Here is a 17,289-nt window from a genome sequence, read left to right on the forward strand (position 1 = left end):
GGATAACACTAGAAATACCAACCCTAGGATTAACGCTTCTAAAGTTAAGGAAAACCTAGGTAGAAATCCCAAAAAGACTAGACACATGCCTAGGAATATCTCAAGAGAAAAGGACAAATTAAAACTTGAGGTATTAGAGAGGGAAAATCAAGTCTTGAGGTCAAGACTTGATAATTTAGAAAAGGCTCTTAAAAACATGGAGAAGTCATCTCTAGGGTTTAAGGGTCAAAAACCAAAGCCCAAGGACAAGAAAGGTTTGGGTCACAAACCTAAGTCCCAAATGGTCAAGCCCACCTATCATAATGTTCCATTCGATTATGGAACAAAACCTAGGGCTAGGAAGACCACCACCAAGGTCACAAGGGGAGTCACCCCTAGAGTTGATCTTGATGAGACCCAAATGACCAAGGCTTTAAAGCCTAAGAGGGTCATTAGGAGGGTTGCTAGGGAAGTCATCCCTAGTGAATTTTTAGTGAACCCAATGAGCTCTAATAGGTATTGGGTTCCTAGGAGCATCTTCTCTACCCCATAGATGGGTTAGAGAGTGTCAACTCCAATAAGAAGGGTAGTTAACCCAACTTTGAGGAAATTGACACTCAAGGAGCATTTTCAAGGTTTTGTGAATCTTTGAAAATGAAATGAATTATCATTTACTCCTTTGAAGAGTTAAATGTGCCTAAAGATTGGAAATCTCATTTTTAATCTCAATTGGCACAATTTGGGAAAATCTAGAGAACTCTCGAGGAAAAATGAAACATGCCAAGTTTTGAGGATAAATTTGATCTTTAAGTGGCATGAATTAATCTAGAGTTCAAGAAGTGTCAAAATTAGGATTTTGGCATTTTGGGGCAATCTAGGATTAAATTTGAAGTTAGCCAAGTGGTTAAGGATACTTAGATAGGGAATTTAGGTATTTTATTTGTGCTAACTTGCCATGATTGGTTGCCATATGCCATGCCATGACATCATGTTTAGTTTTATCATCATTTGAAATGTCATGATAGTGCTAGGCTAGTTTATATGTCATGCTTTATTTAAGTTTTCAAACTTTATGCCATGACATCATGACATTGGCACATGTTTTTACTTATGATATCATTATATGCCATGTCATCATCTCTTGCATTATAATCAATGTAATTGATTTAAGGAAAAACACATTTTGATATTGAGATCAAATTGATGTTTAGAAAATGCATGAGAACTTAGCCTAAGTTGACCTTAACCCATATCTCACATCAAATTGACTTGAATGTGGTTTGATACACTTTAGATGTGTGTGAGATATTAGGATCATGAGTTAGGATCAAGGTGCATAATTCTTGTACCTAGATGACCCTAATTCAAGAAATGGAGGATCATAGGAAAGCTTATGTACAAGTCATGTACATTTAGCCCTAAGATTATGGTCCTAAATTCAAATGGTTTTAAAAGCATTTTAAAATTGATTTGAAAACCTTGATGAAGCTTTCCTAGTGATAGCATTCATCATTGAACATTGTGATACAAAGTTGAGTTAAAACTTGAACTATTTCAAAGTTTTTGAACTTTGTATCAAGATTTGAAAATGGAAACTATTTTCATAGAAAATTATTTTTCCATGGTAGTGTATGATATGAGGAATGTATCCTCAAAATTTCACAATTTTTCAATTTTCTGAATTTATTAGGGTTTCATTTGAGAGGAAAATCGTAAATTCAGCATGTTCGATCGGTCACCGGACCGATCCAGGAAGGGCTGGATCGGCCACCGGACCGATCCAGTGTTGTGGATCGGTCCGTGACCGATCCAGAGGTCTCGATAGCAATGTCAAATTCACCGATGTCTCAAATTTCACCGAAAGTTGGTTTTAGATTTCTAAAGGTTTGAAACTCCAAGACATTGTTGGTGCAATGGTCAAGGGGAGTTGGCCTTTAGGGGAGTTTTAACTATTAGTCAAGGGAGTTGACTTTTAGGGGAGTTTTACTCCTTGAGGATTAGTGATATGGGATTATCACTAAGTGGATCGTTGAGCTTAGTATCAAGGGAAAATAAGAGTTTCAATGAAAGGTATGGGACTTTCATTAGGAAGAAACTCTGACCTTGATACCCTCCTTATTCTTTTGATGTGTGTCAAAAGGGAGAGTGTTCATTGGAGAATTATTGGAGAACCCAAGTTAGGTTATCGGTTTAACCTAAGCTAGGGAAAGATTGTCAAGGAAGAACATTGGAATACTTTTGATGTGTGTCAAAAGGGGGAGAATTATTAGAGAACCCAAGTTAGGTTATCAGGTTAACCTAAGGGAGAATGTCTAGAGAATGTTCAAGGAAAGAACATTGGACATTGGAAGATGGTTGAAAATCTAAGTTAGGTTATCGGGTTAACCTAACTTGATTATGGTTTTGTCAAACATCAAAAGGGGGGAGATTGTTGGTGCAACCTTAGGTCAAGGTTGACTGGTTGACCCGACTCGAGTTGACTTGACTCGAGTTGTATTTTGATGTTTGACTTGGGAAGATTGTCGGTGCAACCTTAGGTCAAGGTTGACCTAGTTGTGTTGCATGTTGATGTTCGACACTGTGAGAGAGTTCTATTCTTGATATGGGACAAGAATAGATGTTTGGGAGATTATTGGTGCAACCGTAGGTCAAGGTTGACTGGTTGACTGATTCGGGAAAAAGTCCAAGTATGGAGACTTGGAAGAATCCAAGCAGGGAGCTTGGGACGCAACGAAGATTGACCTGGGAACCGACGAGTGAGCTGATCGGAAAAGTCCAAGTATGGAGACTTGGCACGGAAAAGTCCAAGCAGGAGCTTGGCACGAGAAAAGTCCAAGTATGGAGACTTGGCACGGAAAAGTCCAAGTATGAAGACTTGGCACGGAGAAGTCCAAGCAGGGAGCTTGGAAAGTCCTAACTGGATGTTAGACTGGAAAGTCCCGTGAGTGAAGCCAGACAGTTATGGAAAGTCCTAGTGAGTGAAGCTAGGCAAAGGAAAGTCCCGTGAGTGAAGCCAGGCAGAGGAAAGTCCCGTGAGTGAAGCCGGGCAGATGGAAATCCTGGTGAGTGAAGCCAGGTGAAAATCCTAGTGAGTGAAGCTAGGTGAAAGTCCTGGTGATGTTAGGCAAGTGAAATCTCGTGAGTGAAGCCGTGGAAAGTCCCGTGAGTGAAGCCGGCAAGGGAAAATCCAGATGGATCAAGGGTGATCGGACATCCGGTGTTGAGAAGTCCAAGTGAGTGAAGCTTGGCATATGGAGTCGGAGAGGGCTCGGTAGCTCGCTCTCCGAACTAGGTTAGAGAGGGCACTCTAAACCGAGTTGGATCCGTGACCGATCCGGATATCACGTTCCGACGGTCCGGTGACCGATCGAATTAGATCGATGGCTCATCGACAGAATCGATCGGTCCGGAGACCGATCAGAGGCAACGCAACCTTGCGAGAAGAAACCGTGGATCGGCCACGACCGATCCATTTTCGATCGGCCGGCACCGATCAGAAGAGATGGCGAGGAGTTAAGACCGATCGGTCTATGGACCGATCAGAGGTTCCCCGATCGGTCCACGGACCGATCAGGGCTTATCGCGACACCGATCGGTCCGGGACCGATCAGTGACAAATGAAGCTTCACGCGCTTAGGCGATCGGTCGCAGACGATCAGTTCTAGCTGCTATGGCGCAACGGCTAGTTTCTTCACTGTTTCTTCTTCGCAGTATAAAGGGGAGGCTTCTGGCTTCTTCTTCTTCTTTCGAAGTACTCTTCCTCAAGCTTTTGCTTCTTCTTCCCGCCGAGCTTTGTTGAGCTCGTTGGGTCTCAAGCTTCGCGTGAGTTTTGTGGTTCGATCCGAGAAGCTGCTGCTTCATCAAGGTTCCATCGACAACAAGAGGCAAGCAAGTGTATTACAATTTCTATTGTTCTTGTTTGTTTTCTCCATTGTTGTACTCCTTTGTTTGCTGTTGCAAAAGAGTGTGGCGAGGTTTCTCCACCCATAAGGAGTTTATATTAGCCGGTTCTCCGGGGACTCATCCACCGACGGATTGACCGGACTCGTCCACCTTACGGACACGCCGAGGAGTAGGAGCCCTAATCTCCGAACCTCGTTACATCCATCGAGTTTGAGGTTTGATTTCTTTCTTTGTCGCTTCTATTGTTTTATTTCCGCTGCGCTAACTCGACATTGTAGAAAGAATCGAGAACGAATTGGGGTCGGCTATTCACACCCCCCTCTCTAGCCGTACAAAGGATCCTAACAACCTTAACTTATAGGTATGTCTCTATTCACAGATACATAAGTTGTCTCATAAGTAATGGTCTTACCTCTATTTGTACTTAACAAATATAGATAATTGTTCATGTGAGTGGACCAATCTCAACTTGCCAATATGTTCATTGAGACTTTAATCTAAAATGTAACAACATATACATTGAATAGATCATGACATTTTACAACGTGTTACATTTTACGAATTCATAAAAATTTCCCATATCCTTAAAATGACTCTTTAGTCAATGACTTAGTAAAAAGATTTGTAAGCATAGTATGTGTAGGGATATACTCAAGAATTATCATTTTCTTGTCCATAATATCTCTTATAAAATTATGCTTAATTCTATATGCTTGTCTTTGTTGTGATATTTAGGATCCTCAACTTGACTGTCATAGTAAACTATAACAGGACTCCCACTGTCCTTAGTAATTTTCAAATGATTTAGGAATCTTTTCAACCAGATAGATTGTTGCACAACTGATGCGCAAGCCACACAACTTCCATTGTCGACAAGACTACATAAGCCTAGCCATATAACTACTATTGTCGACAAGGCTACACAAGCCAAACCACACAGCTTCCATTGTTGATAAGGCTAATAAGCCTGCTTCTTGCTATTCCATGAGATGGTGCCACCATTCGGCAAGAAGGTATAGATAGCCACATGTGGATTTTCTGTCAACAAGGTCTCCTGCCCAATCTGCATCTATCCAGCCACTCATGCTTATCTTAGATCCTTAAAAATAAATACATAATCTGTTGTCCTTTTGAGGTAATTTAATATCCTCTTCACTGCTTTCCATTGTCTCGATAGTGGGTTTAACTGAAAATGATTAACTAAGCCAATAACATAGCTTATAGCAGGATGAGTACACAACATAGTGCATATCAAACTACCAATAGTACTGGCATCTGATTTTTTTCCGGCTATTTCTTCAGGAGTCTTGGGATACAATATTGCAATTTGACATATTAAAGTATTGTATCATCTTAGTGATATAAGCCTCTTGAGACAAACCTAAAAGCTTTTTTGATCGATCTTTCATGATCTTCACTCCTAATATGCACTCAACTTCTCTTCAAAAATAATACCCTTTATTTGGGTATATCCTTTTATAACTAGTCAAGCTATAACAAGTTGATTTTGAGAATCAACTTATTCCTAATAGCCTTTCAGCCCAGAGAAATATTGACTAAATCCCAAACTTGATTCTTTCTCATTGACTCCATTTCCTCATCCATTGCAACTTACCTTTTTTTTTTTTTTCTAATTGAGCATTTTAATGCTTCCTCAACCGTTCGAGGTTCGCTGTGTCAACTGAGAGTGTTATTAATGCATTATTCTCAATATCAAACCATTTCTGAGATTTAATCTTACAAACACTTCTTTGTAAGTTGGGTTGTTGAGAAGTCAACTTATGGCTTGGCAAATCACTCCCGCTGGGTTGACTAGACTCATGCATCTCTTTTGACACCTCTCTTATTGATAATATCTCATACTCCTAAAAAAAGGAACACTTTTATCAACATCATCTCTGGTTGAGAACTCTGTTTCAAGAAAAGTCGCATCTCTCGAATTTGTTTCGAAGATGGTTTCATCTAGTTGCTCACCTATGAAAAGATAACCTTTAGAGGTCTCATAATATCTAATAAAAATACATTTCTTACCCTTAGGTCTTAATTTTTCATACTTGTGAGAACTATCATGAACATAAGTAGCTGACCCTTAGGGTCTCAGATTACTTAAATATGATTTTCTGCATGTCCAATGTTCATATGAGGTGGATGTAACTGACTTTGAATGCACTTTGTTAAGTATATAAGCTACAACTAATAATGCATCTCCCTAATAGGAGATCAGCAAATTACCTTGCACCATTATAGACCTAACCATGTCTTGACAAGTTATATTTCTTATTTCAGCAATCTTATTTTGCTGTGGAGTTTCTAGGATTGTTAGCTGTATAATAATCCCTCAAGCATTACACAGTGTCTTAAACTAATCAGACAAATATTCTCTTTCACAGCCAATGCATAAGGTTTTAACCTTATGTTTCAATTGATTCTCAATCTCGTTCAAATAATGATTAAAGAAATCTAATGCTTCTGATTTATGAGAAATCAAATACACATATCCAACACGAGAAAAATCATCAATAAATGTAATGAAATAGGAAGCTCCATGTTTAGCCTTCAAATTCATTGGACCACGAATATATGAATGAATTAATTGCAATGATGATTTAGCTCTTATAACCTTACCAAATGGTTTCCTAGTTACTTTTCCAACAAGACAATGCTCACATATAGACAAGTTAATGTTAGCTCGAGTGCCTAATAGACCCTTTCTAGCCAACCGATTCATACGTTCTTGTCTTATGTGTCCTAATCTATCATGCCAAATCTTATTAGTTATATCTGCATTACTAGTTAGAGCAATGTTTAAAAAATAACCCTCGATAGCATAATTGACACTTGATTCTATATCAAGAACTATAAAACCATTTGATAAAAAAAATCATATCCGATTGACACTGAATCAATCTTAAGTTCAACACTCTGGCTATAAAAATTAATACAGTACCCTAAATCAAGAAGACCTATAATGGAAATAAGATTCCGTCAAATTTTAGGAGCATATAAGACATCATGTAGAAACAAAATACTACCACCATGGAGGTTGAGTTTGTAAGTGTCGACTCCTTTAACTTTAACTCTTGCATTATTTTCTACATAGATCCATTTGTTTCTAGCTACTACCCGTCGGTACTCTACAAATGTAACTCACTCCTGAGTTACATGGTTGGTTGCTCCCAAATCTATAATCCACAAAGGATAAGAATCAACTAATAATAATGAACTAGCAACAAAATGCTCAGGAAAAGAAGACACACTTGCATTGTTTCAATCTGGTCTTCTTTTCTTTCTTCTTGGTTGAGCCTTGTCCCACAGCAGCAACTTCTTTCTTTTTTCCCTTCCCCTTCTTGAACCATTTCTTTTTCTTGGATCTAGATGATCTAATAGAATCAATAGCAATATAAGCTAGTCCAGAAACCCTTGCAGATTCAACTCTCTCCACCTCCAATTCTACATGGCATGAGATGTCAATGAAAGTCTTAATATTCTCATCGTGAGTTAGGGTCTGCTTCATGGTCTCTTAAGAATCTGGAAGGGAACGAATAACTATTTGAACCTATTGTTCATCGGTCAACTCATGACCAGTAGTTTTAAGCTCCCGAATCATGTTTGACATCTCCTTGAGGTGTTAAACCATTGAAAGATTCATACGCTTCTTATAGCTATCAAACTTAATCATTAACTGTCGAAGCTTGCTCAGACTTACTCCAGTGTATTTCTCCTTAAGGGCTACCCAGACTGCATGAGCCGTAAGATACGACTCATATTCAAAAACTAGGCCATCCACTATTGAACTAATCAATATTCCCTTAGCAGTGGAGTCCTTCTTCTTCCATGCCTTATAAATATCAAGATCTTGTTCGTTCTATGCAGTGGGACTATCTATAGGTTCTTTCATAATTAATTTTATAGCCTCAAGAACATATTGTATCTTGAGCTGCCAGATTTTGTAGTTATCCTCATATAATTTCTCTTTGTTATTGAGTCTAACTATGATGTTCTTATTTTCCATAATCTAACATAAATAAATATATTATTTAGTATTCAGTATAATTCATATGCATGCAATTTATGATTGACTCAATGTTAATTTGAATTGACTTACAAAATCAAGTAATAACTACGTTTCCACTCATGATTTGTATGCTCCAATTAAATCAACATTGATCAATACTATTACATACATCCCAACAAATGAACTAATCATTATTCTATCATGATTTTTTTAATTAAATGAACTAATCATTTAATAAAATGAACTAATCATTTATTATATATCATGTAGAGTAATCAATATATGAATGAACATATCCTTCACATAAACATACTCTATATTATTAACATATAACAAACTGACATGAACTAAATGAACTAATACTATTCATACATAATGACAGTAACAATAATAGAACTCTAACAAACTAGATAGTCAAACATCACTCCACTAGGACAAATACTAGTGCAGTGACCAATATAATCCCCTTCAACCTAGACTTATTTGAGACAATATCAGATAGACCAACTTCAAGATTTTCAATTTGATCTATCATCGAAATTTTTTCAGAATCCTCCTATGGATCGTTCTCAAATTCTTCAGGATCTTCCTCTAGGAACTCATGGTGAAGTAGTTCCGTACACAACTATGTGTATAAGATTCTCCCTTCGGAGATCCTCCATATCTAGTGTGCTACCACTTTTGGATTCTCCAACAGTGAATGAATCAAACACCCAGATCCTGTAGTTTTCCAGGATTGGAAACTCTTCTTGTTTGAGTTTCCAGGACTGGTAATCATCCGTGCCATCTATAAATTAAAATTAAATAAGTCAGTACAAAACCAACTAACCAGTACAAAACTGACTTAATTCAATTTATACAGACATATAACCAACATTATTAATCAAGAAGAATAAATCCTCTTGATTTTCAGGAGTCTAAATTAACTGACCCATTTGATCGGTCGATTGGGAATCCAGATCCTGAGCTTTGTCTATTGTCTTTATTAGAACTAATCTAATTGGACTGGGATATCTTACCTATATTCTATCATTATTTAATCTAAGTCTATTTAAGCCAATCTCAGACTTATTGATCAAACTTTGCTCCGTTTGATCAAACCAATGCCTAGTGATTTAAGTCTGACCCATTAGATCAAATTTAATCTATTGATCAAATCTGACCCAATAGAATAAATCTGGTCATTTGATCATATTTGGTCAAAGCCAAATAATCAACCCACATTGATTCTGGTTTAGATCAAACTGGTTTGTTTAAACCAACTAATGATTTGAACTAAACTGGGCCTATTTTGAACTATAATTGTCTGATTAAATTAAACCAACATGGTTAGTCTAGTTCAGTGAACCAGATCCAATCTAAGTCTAACTAAAAAGTTTAAACTTATTCCAATCTGATTAGGCGAGACCTATTTAATCAAATCGGTCCATTTTATTTAATCCAGAAATCAAATTGGATTGATTTAGACCAAACATTGGTTAAACCAACAAATGGTTTAAACCAAACTCGATCAGGTTCAAGTGAACTGAACCCATTATTACCCATGATCAAATTTAACTCAATTGTGCTTTCAATCCAAGCCCAAAGCCTAATTAATTGAAATATTATTGTATAAAGTTCAATTCCAATTAATTGAACCTTATTTCCAATTAATTGTATCATGTGTTAATTAACAAAAAACTAATATTTTTTTTTCTTACATGCATTACCTTCATTCATAAAAGAAACGCCAACAATCATTTGTTTTTTGTTTGCATGTAGTCATAGAAAAACAAATGCTAGCATTCTTTTCGTTTTATTTACTTACGCTAAACCTCACCCCTTTCTGTTCTTCTTCATCGCCATCACCTCCATTTCACTCATCAGCCCATAATCAAAGAACTAACCCCTCTTATCATACACAGATCAAAAACAGAGACAAACTCCGTGGGTATATGCTGTTGGGCTCGGGGTTCAACGATGCTGATAGATCGCAACACATTCACAATCTTACCTTACGATGGTAGCTTCGTCGGTGATTTCTTCGAGGAGGAACATGTGTTCATACTATTCGAACAAATCTAAAGGTATATTTGAATAGATCTCTTGGTTTATCATTTTAGGCATTTAAATTTAACAGATCTACGTGTATACTGCCTACATGCACAAATCTATATTTGTGATCTTGGCTTATCATTTTAGGCATTTCAATTTAATAGATTTATGTATATACTGCCTACATGCACAGATCTATATTTGTGATCTTTATGCTTTCACAATAACAGATCATTTAGCAAGCAAAAAGATCCATCATGCATTCTTAGAACTAAGGTAACACTCTGATAACATTGTTTATTGTTCTAAAGCATGAAAAATAAATAAATACAAAACTGTAAAACTCACAGTGATCTCCTGTAGTAGATATTGATCTTCATTTTTCGTACAAAACAAAAAACTCACAGTGATGTTCTAAGAAGGAGATCAGAGAAGATATCAAAGAATAACTTGCCGTCAAAAGAACGATCACGAACAAATAAGAAAGCTCTTCAATATTCCATGAGCCAAATCCCTCTCTAATGGATGTTCTTCTCTTACAATCTTGTGCACATGGACGAACATTGCACAGAGACCTTTTACATATGGGATGAACACTTTCTCTCTGACTTTGTACAAACCTCGCATATAGCAAGCCCCCGCAAGCCCCCCTTTTCTTCTTTGGCTTAGACACATATATATTAGAGGAAGATGACTCTTCCTCTCTCTCTATTTATAGAGGAATTTAATGGGCTAGAAGATGAAGGGGAAGGGGTGCCCTTTCATTTTCTTAATTCCAACAGTTAATCTCTTCCTTTGTTAGTTCACACTAGAGTATGTTGAGTGTCTTTGAGTCAACTTGAATTCTCCTCTTTATTTCATCATTCCATTTTTCCAATGGGAGTACTTCACTTCTCTGGATTCGACTAGAATTTTGTATCTTTGGTGAATGTAGAACCATTGTTCAATATCCGTTTTGAGGAAGACTTTCATCCTCTTTTTCTAGTTGGGAAAGTCATTCCCTTTGAAGAGTGGAGGACGTACGGTTGAATATCCTTCGGACTGAGCCATTTTACTTGTAAAGAAAACTTAATAGAAATTCCATGACTTTTGTCTTGGTGTAAGTAATGCAATAGAAATAAAAATAACACCCTAATAAATAAAAACAAAGAAAAGAAATTCTTGATTGGTGGTTGCACCAAAATCAAGAGCCCTTGTTCTTATACCAATTGAAGAATCTTTTAGGGTGAGAGGAGGGGGGGGGGGTGAATCTCATCCTTTTAAAACTTTCTTTTCTTTTATTAAAACATGATTTTGTAGCGGAAATAAAATAATAATTAAGAAGACAAGAGAGGTACTTTTTTATTTGGTTCGGAGTCTGTGACGACTCCTACTCCAAGGCCCGCAATCGTCGACTACTTTCGTTGGGCAAACCACTAAATGTTTAAATGATATTACAAATGAGTATGCAAATTGCAACTAATAAGATGTACCAACAACGAAAGAGTATAAGAATAAGTGTAGGTTGTTGATGGCTTCAACGATGTTGTAGTAGTTGTAGCTTGCACCAGTACAACAAAATCATAGACTGAACCTTACTTATCAAAAGGCAGCAGTTCTCCTTGGCTCAGGGCTCGAGGGCTTCTTTCATAGCTTTCGTTATGTTGACTGAAAATCATTATGTTGATTGAACCGATCTGTCGATTAAACCTTCTATCCATCGATGGTATCATAGCTCCTTCCTTGTTTAATGAGATTTGATCCATTCGATCCTGGAAATCTCATCATTCCGTCAACTAGTCAACTCTGTTCCTTTGACTGAACAACTTTTTACATTCTCTGCTTTGATTCTAATCTCCATTAAATATGAAATAAGTTGATCCATCAACTGATTCCCCAAATCAGTCGATAGAACCGAATATTACCTTTTGCGTTCTAATCAAATATCACGGTTCTAATCTTTCTTCGATTCGTCGACTAAACATCTGTGTTCCGTTGATGGAACAATAAATTTTGCAAAATAGTGTTGGATAATAGCACGATATTTTTCCTGCAAAAGAGAGTTAGAACAAATATAGTATGTAATATGAAAATAGTAAAGACTGTCATGGTCTCAACTTAGAATCCTCCATTGGTTTCTTCAATTTGATCAGTATCTAATGTTTGTCCTAAATGAGACATGACCTCACTTCACCACCTCCAGTAGTTTATCTCAACTTACCTACCAAACATATGATCCTCCAGACCTGTTTAGACTTTCTTTGCTCAGTGTATGATCACCTAATCCATTAAGATTTTTCCTATAATACTAAATTAGTACAACAACAATAACAATAATACAAAATAGTGTTGGTAAAACTATACTTAGGTTTACCAAAATCTGCTAGTCTGGTCGACTATGCACGGTTGATCAAAAACTATTCGTTCATACATGCTTGGAGTTCACTCTTCCAAGACTTCACATTACCTAGGGTTATCTCCTCCTAGGATTTTCCATTGCCTGACTTTACTTACTAGGATTTTCACCACCTAGTTTCACTTCTTGGGGTCTAACTTCACTCACTAGGATTTTTACTTGGAGTTCACTCCTCCAAGACCTAGGTTTATCTCCCTCTAAGGTTTTCCTCTTGCCAAGCATCAGGTCACCTTGATTTATTTGGACTTGCTAGTTACTCAGTAGACTACTCACCCCTTGTCAGTCATCTGATCAACCTTGACCTGACTAGACTTCTCACTTAACTGGGCTAATCTTGACCAAACTCTATTAAATATATTTTTTTAATATTAAAATTCTGGAGGTCGATTGCACCAATAGTTTCAATATCTTGAAGATTGCTTTAGCCCATAAAGTGACTTTTTCAATTTACATATTAAGTGCTACTGCTCGGGCAAACTAAAACTTTGTGGTCGTGATATGTAAATTTGCTCCTTCAAATCACCATAAAGAAAAACTGTTTTCATATCCATTTGCTCCAACTACAAGTTATGATGTGCTACCATAGCCAACACCACCCCGATAGATGTATGTCTGACCATTGGAGAAAATATCTCATCATAGTTAATCCCCTTCCTCTCTGAGTAATCCTTTGCTACTAGCCGAGCCTTAAACTTCACCTCCTTTTCTAAAAAGGCTTTTTTCTTCTTGTACAACCACTTGCATCCAATAACCCTCTTCCCTTCAGGAAGCTCCACCAGATTCCATGTTTGGTTGTTATAGAATGATTGTATCTCCTCTGCCATAACATCCATCCACTTATCCTTCTCTGAGTCGTGTACTATCTCCTGAAAAGTAGTAGGATCTTTGCTACTAGTGATAAGTGCATAAGATACCAAATCCTCAAAATCATACCTAGTAGGTGGTTTGATTGTATGTTTAATCCTCTCTGTAGCTATAGTTTGATGGCCCATGTGCTTTGAGCTAGCTTTATCAAGTTCATGAGTTTTTTGCTCCACCTACACAACATCCTTGCTATTGCTATTTTTCGATATTTTTTTTTCTTCCCCCTAAGTACACTGTAACATGACTCTTTCATCAAATACAACATCTTTACTTATCACCACCTTGTTTGCCTTCAAATCCAAAGCTTGAAGCCTTTCACCCATTTTTGATAATCCAGAAAAATACATTATCTACATTTCTCATCCAACTTTGATATGCCTTCAATAGAAGCGTGCATATAGGCTGGACATCTAAATACTCTTAGACTAGAGTAATCAATCAGATTTCCTGTCCACACCTCCTCTACAACTTTGCATCTAGTGCTGCCCTTGGTGATTGATTGATCAAGAAACATATCATATTTACTACCTCTGCTCAGAAGTTCTTCATAATCGTTACATTTAATCTAAGACATCGAGATCTCTCGATTATTGTCATGTTCATTCTTTCTACTACACTATTTTGCTGTGGTGTCTTGTAAATCATGAAGTATCTCTTGATTCCATGCTGCTCACAAAATCCATGGAACTTTGAATATGTGCACTCAGTACCATTATCTAATCTAAGACATTTGATCTTTCTTCCAATCTAGTTTTGTACTTTAGTTTTTCACATCTTGAACTTTGAGAAAGTTTTTGACTTGTGACGCATAACTTTCTGTGAGTAATCATCGATGAAACTCACAAAATACATTTATCCTCTATGTGATGCTACATTGTCTAGTCCCTATAAATTCGTATGAACATAGTCCATATTTCCTCCTTCTTGTGTGTGATTATCTTGAACTGCACCCTGCTTTGTTTTTTCAAGAACACAATACTTTATAACTCGAGCTTGAATGCCTTGACACCCTTAAATAAATTTCTTTTATGAAGTTCTAGGATTCCACACTCACTCATATGACTCAGCCGCATATGCCACAAGAGTGCTTTTTTTTATTCATATTCCACTGTGGCAGCTCCACTTACTACTGTAGTACCGAGCAATCGGTCGATGTTATTGCTAGTTTGTATTCTTTCATCATCGTCAGAGTACCTTTACCGACTTTTATTAGTCCACTGGTAGATTTGTAACAATAACCACTACCATGACCAAGATGACTTGAATAACTCAAGTCAAAGGAAACTCGCACTTAAACTGTAGTAAGAACTTCATTGACATATCCATATATGTAGAGAACCATATGAAGTCTAACAGCATATCACTCCAATAACAACATGTCACTCTAATGAACTAGTTACCATAACTAGCATTCATGTTTAACTCTCGACATCCCAATGTCTTCAGCGAGTGAGAAGTAGTTGCTTAGTTAGACCAAGGAGTATAACCCGTGCTAGTCTCACAGAATCGATGATGTTTGAACACATCAATTTGTCGACTAGGCAAGATTTCAATACATTCATAATTACACATATAGAGATGCTCACTATTTGTGATATAATTACAAGTTCTCTAATTCTATGAATCATATTGCGGACATTCAGTAAATGAGTTTAAGATCCAATCAAACATATATAAAATGTGTACTTAAACAGTAAATATTTATTTATCTAATAAAAAGTATATTCCATAAAGCGATTGCCTTATGATACCTCTCAAATATAACATACTCCCACTTGGTCTAATGTTAATCACCATAATATCTAATACCACAAGCCTTTACATAATTCTCAAACTCATTTTAAGTAGAGGTTTCGCAAAAGGATCTGCTAGGTTCCTTTTAGTGGGAATTTTCTCAATTTATATTTCTTTTCTACTGATGATCTCTCTGATCAAATGATTACAATGAATCACATGTTTATATCATTGATAAGACCTGGGTTCCTTAGCCTGGTCAGTAACTCATTGTTATCTCAGTAAATTAGTACTATTTTAACAATGCTCAGCACCTCATTTGAGTTCAGTGACAAACTTCAAAATTTAAACTGCTTTCATTGCTGCTTTAAAAGCTACAATGTATTCTACCTCGGTGGTAGAATCTGCAATGGTTTCTTGCATGGAACCTTTCCAACTAATTGTGCTTCCATTTTAAGGTGAATAAGTGTCCAAACTAGGACTTAAAATCATCCTTGTCAATTTAGAAATTGGCATCAGTATACTCATGTATAATCATGTCACCCCTTCCATATACGAAGAATAAATTTTTAGTTCTTCTTAAGTACTTAAGGATTGTCTGGATAGCCACCTAACAATCCATGCCACTCAGAGTATATGATATACCGGGCCTCATACATAACATAACATAACATAACATAACATAACATAACATAACATACATGATTGATTTGTATCTAATGCATATAAGATCTAAATCGTGTGAATCCTCTTATCTTGTGTGCTCGGGCACATGGACTTCGAAAGGTAAATCCCATGTCACATGGGAAGACAACCTTTCTTGGATTCTTCCATGCTAAACCATTTTAGCATGCACTTTATTAATTATGTAGATTGTGAAAGACTAAGCAACATTTTTGATCTATCTCTATATATCTTAATTCCAAGATATAGGTTGCTTCTCTCATTTTTTTTTTATGGAAAATGTCTTGTACAACCAAACTCTAACTAACTTTAGAATGGATACATCGTTTCCTTATAAGTAACATGTTATCAACATATAACATGGGAATAACGACAACACTCCTACTAACCTTCATGTACACATAGGGTTCATTTAGATTTTATGAGAAATCAAACTATATGATTTCTTCATCAAAATGGATATTTCAACTCCTAGATGCTTGCTTCAGTCCATAAATACATTGTTGAAACTTACATACTTTATTTCTTTCAACAGATGTGAAACCTTCGTGTTGTATCATATACACATCCTCAAACAGTTTTCCATTGAGGAATGTCATTTTCACATCCATCTGCCATATCTCATAATCATAATGAGTTGCTAGGGTGGGAGTATTTGAATGAATTTAAACATAGCTACCGGTGAGAAAGTTTCGTCATAGTCAATGCCTTACCTTTGATGATAGCCTTTTACAACTAATCTAGCTTTGTAAGTAAATACATTACCATGCATGTAAATTTTCTTCTTAAAAATCCACTTGCACCCAATAGACGTTGATCCTGTCGGGAAGCTGAGAAGACGGACCTGTTGGAATGACGTGTCTGGAAGGTTGACCGCATCCCCATGACCCAGCTGATGAGCTGTCTCCTGTGTTGACCAAGTCATCCGCAGTCTTTTGGTCAATAGTGCCTGTATCCAGTGACCGGGTTGCCCCGGTTTATGGTACCCCGGTGCTCGAGGTGATCCCACAAATATATGAGCAACCAAATAATAGTGGAACAGTGAAATAAATACAATATGAAGGCGATGATGTACCCTGGCCCTGGGGGGCGGGGGGGCCTCGGATAGGTGGGTGAACTGATCGCGAAGCTAATCGAATCGCCGTTACCCGGAGGAGTGGATGCGTCTGAACCGACCGAAGAGGAGCTAGGTCCGGGGGGACGACGTGGAGCCGAATACGGCCTGACTTCGAAAGGTGACACACAATCGGCATACAACGGCGACACAGCCGGCACGTGACATCGGCACGCAGGCCGGAATATGGCATCGGCGCACAGGCCGGAATATGGTATACAATCACAGCTCATAAGCAAGTTAGTAACCACAGCTCACAATACAATGGTGATACAAAGGACCAAGCACAATGGCTCGATGGCCGTGTACGCAATAGATGGCTGCCGGAGATGCAGCGGTGGCTCAGATTTGTGTCGAAAATAGTGGAGCTAGCCGCCGTAGAGCCATCTAGGGCTGTTGGAGACAACTACCATAAAAGGAAGCGTAGCCGGCGCAAAGCTCCACAGGGGGTGCACGGTGACAGCGACCCAGGGGCTGAAGGCAGCGGTGAGATCTGCCCATGACTGTTCGCGGCGCTGATAACTCACACACGAGAGAGAAAAAGGGGGCGACAGCCGTGGTTGGCTG

Source organism: Zingiber officinale, chromosome 5B (genome assembly GCF_018446385.1).
Source record: "Zingiber officinale cultivar Zhangliang chromosome 5B, Zo_v1.1, whole genome shotgun sequence".
Classification (NCBI taxonomy): Eukaryota; Viridiplantae; Streptophyta; class Magnoliopsida; order Zingiberales; family Zingiberaceae; genus Zingiber; species Zingiber officinale.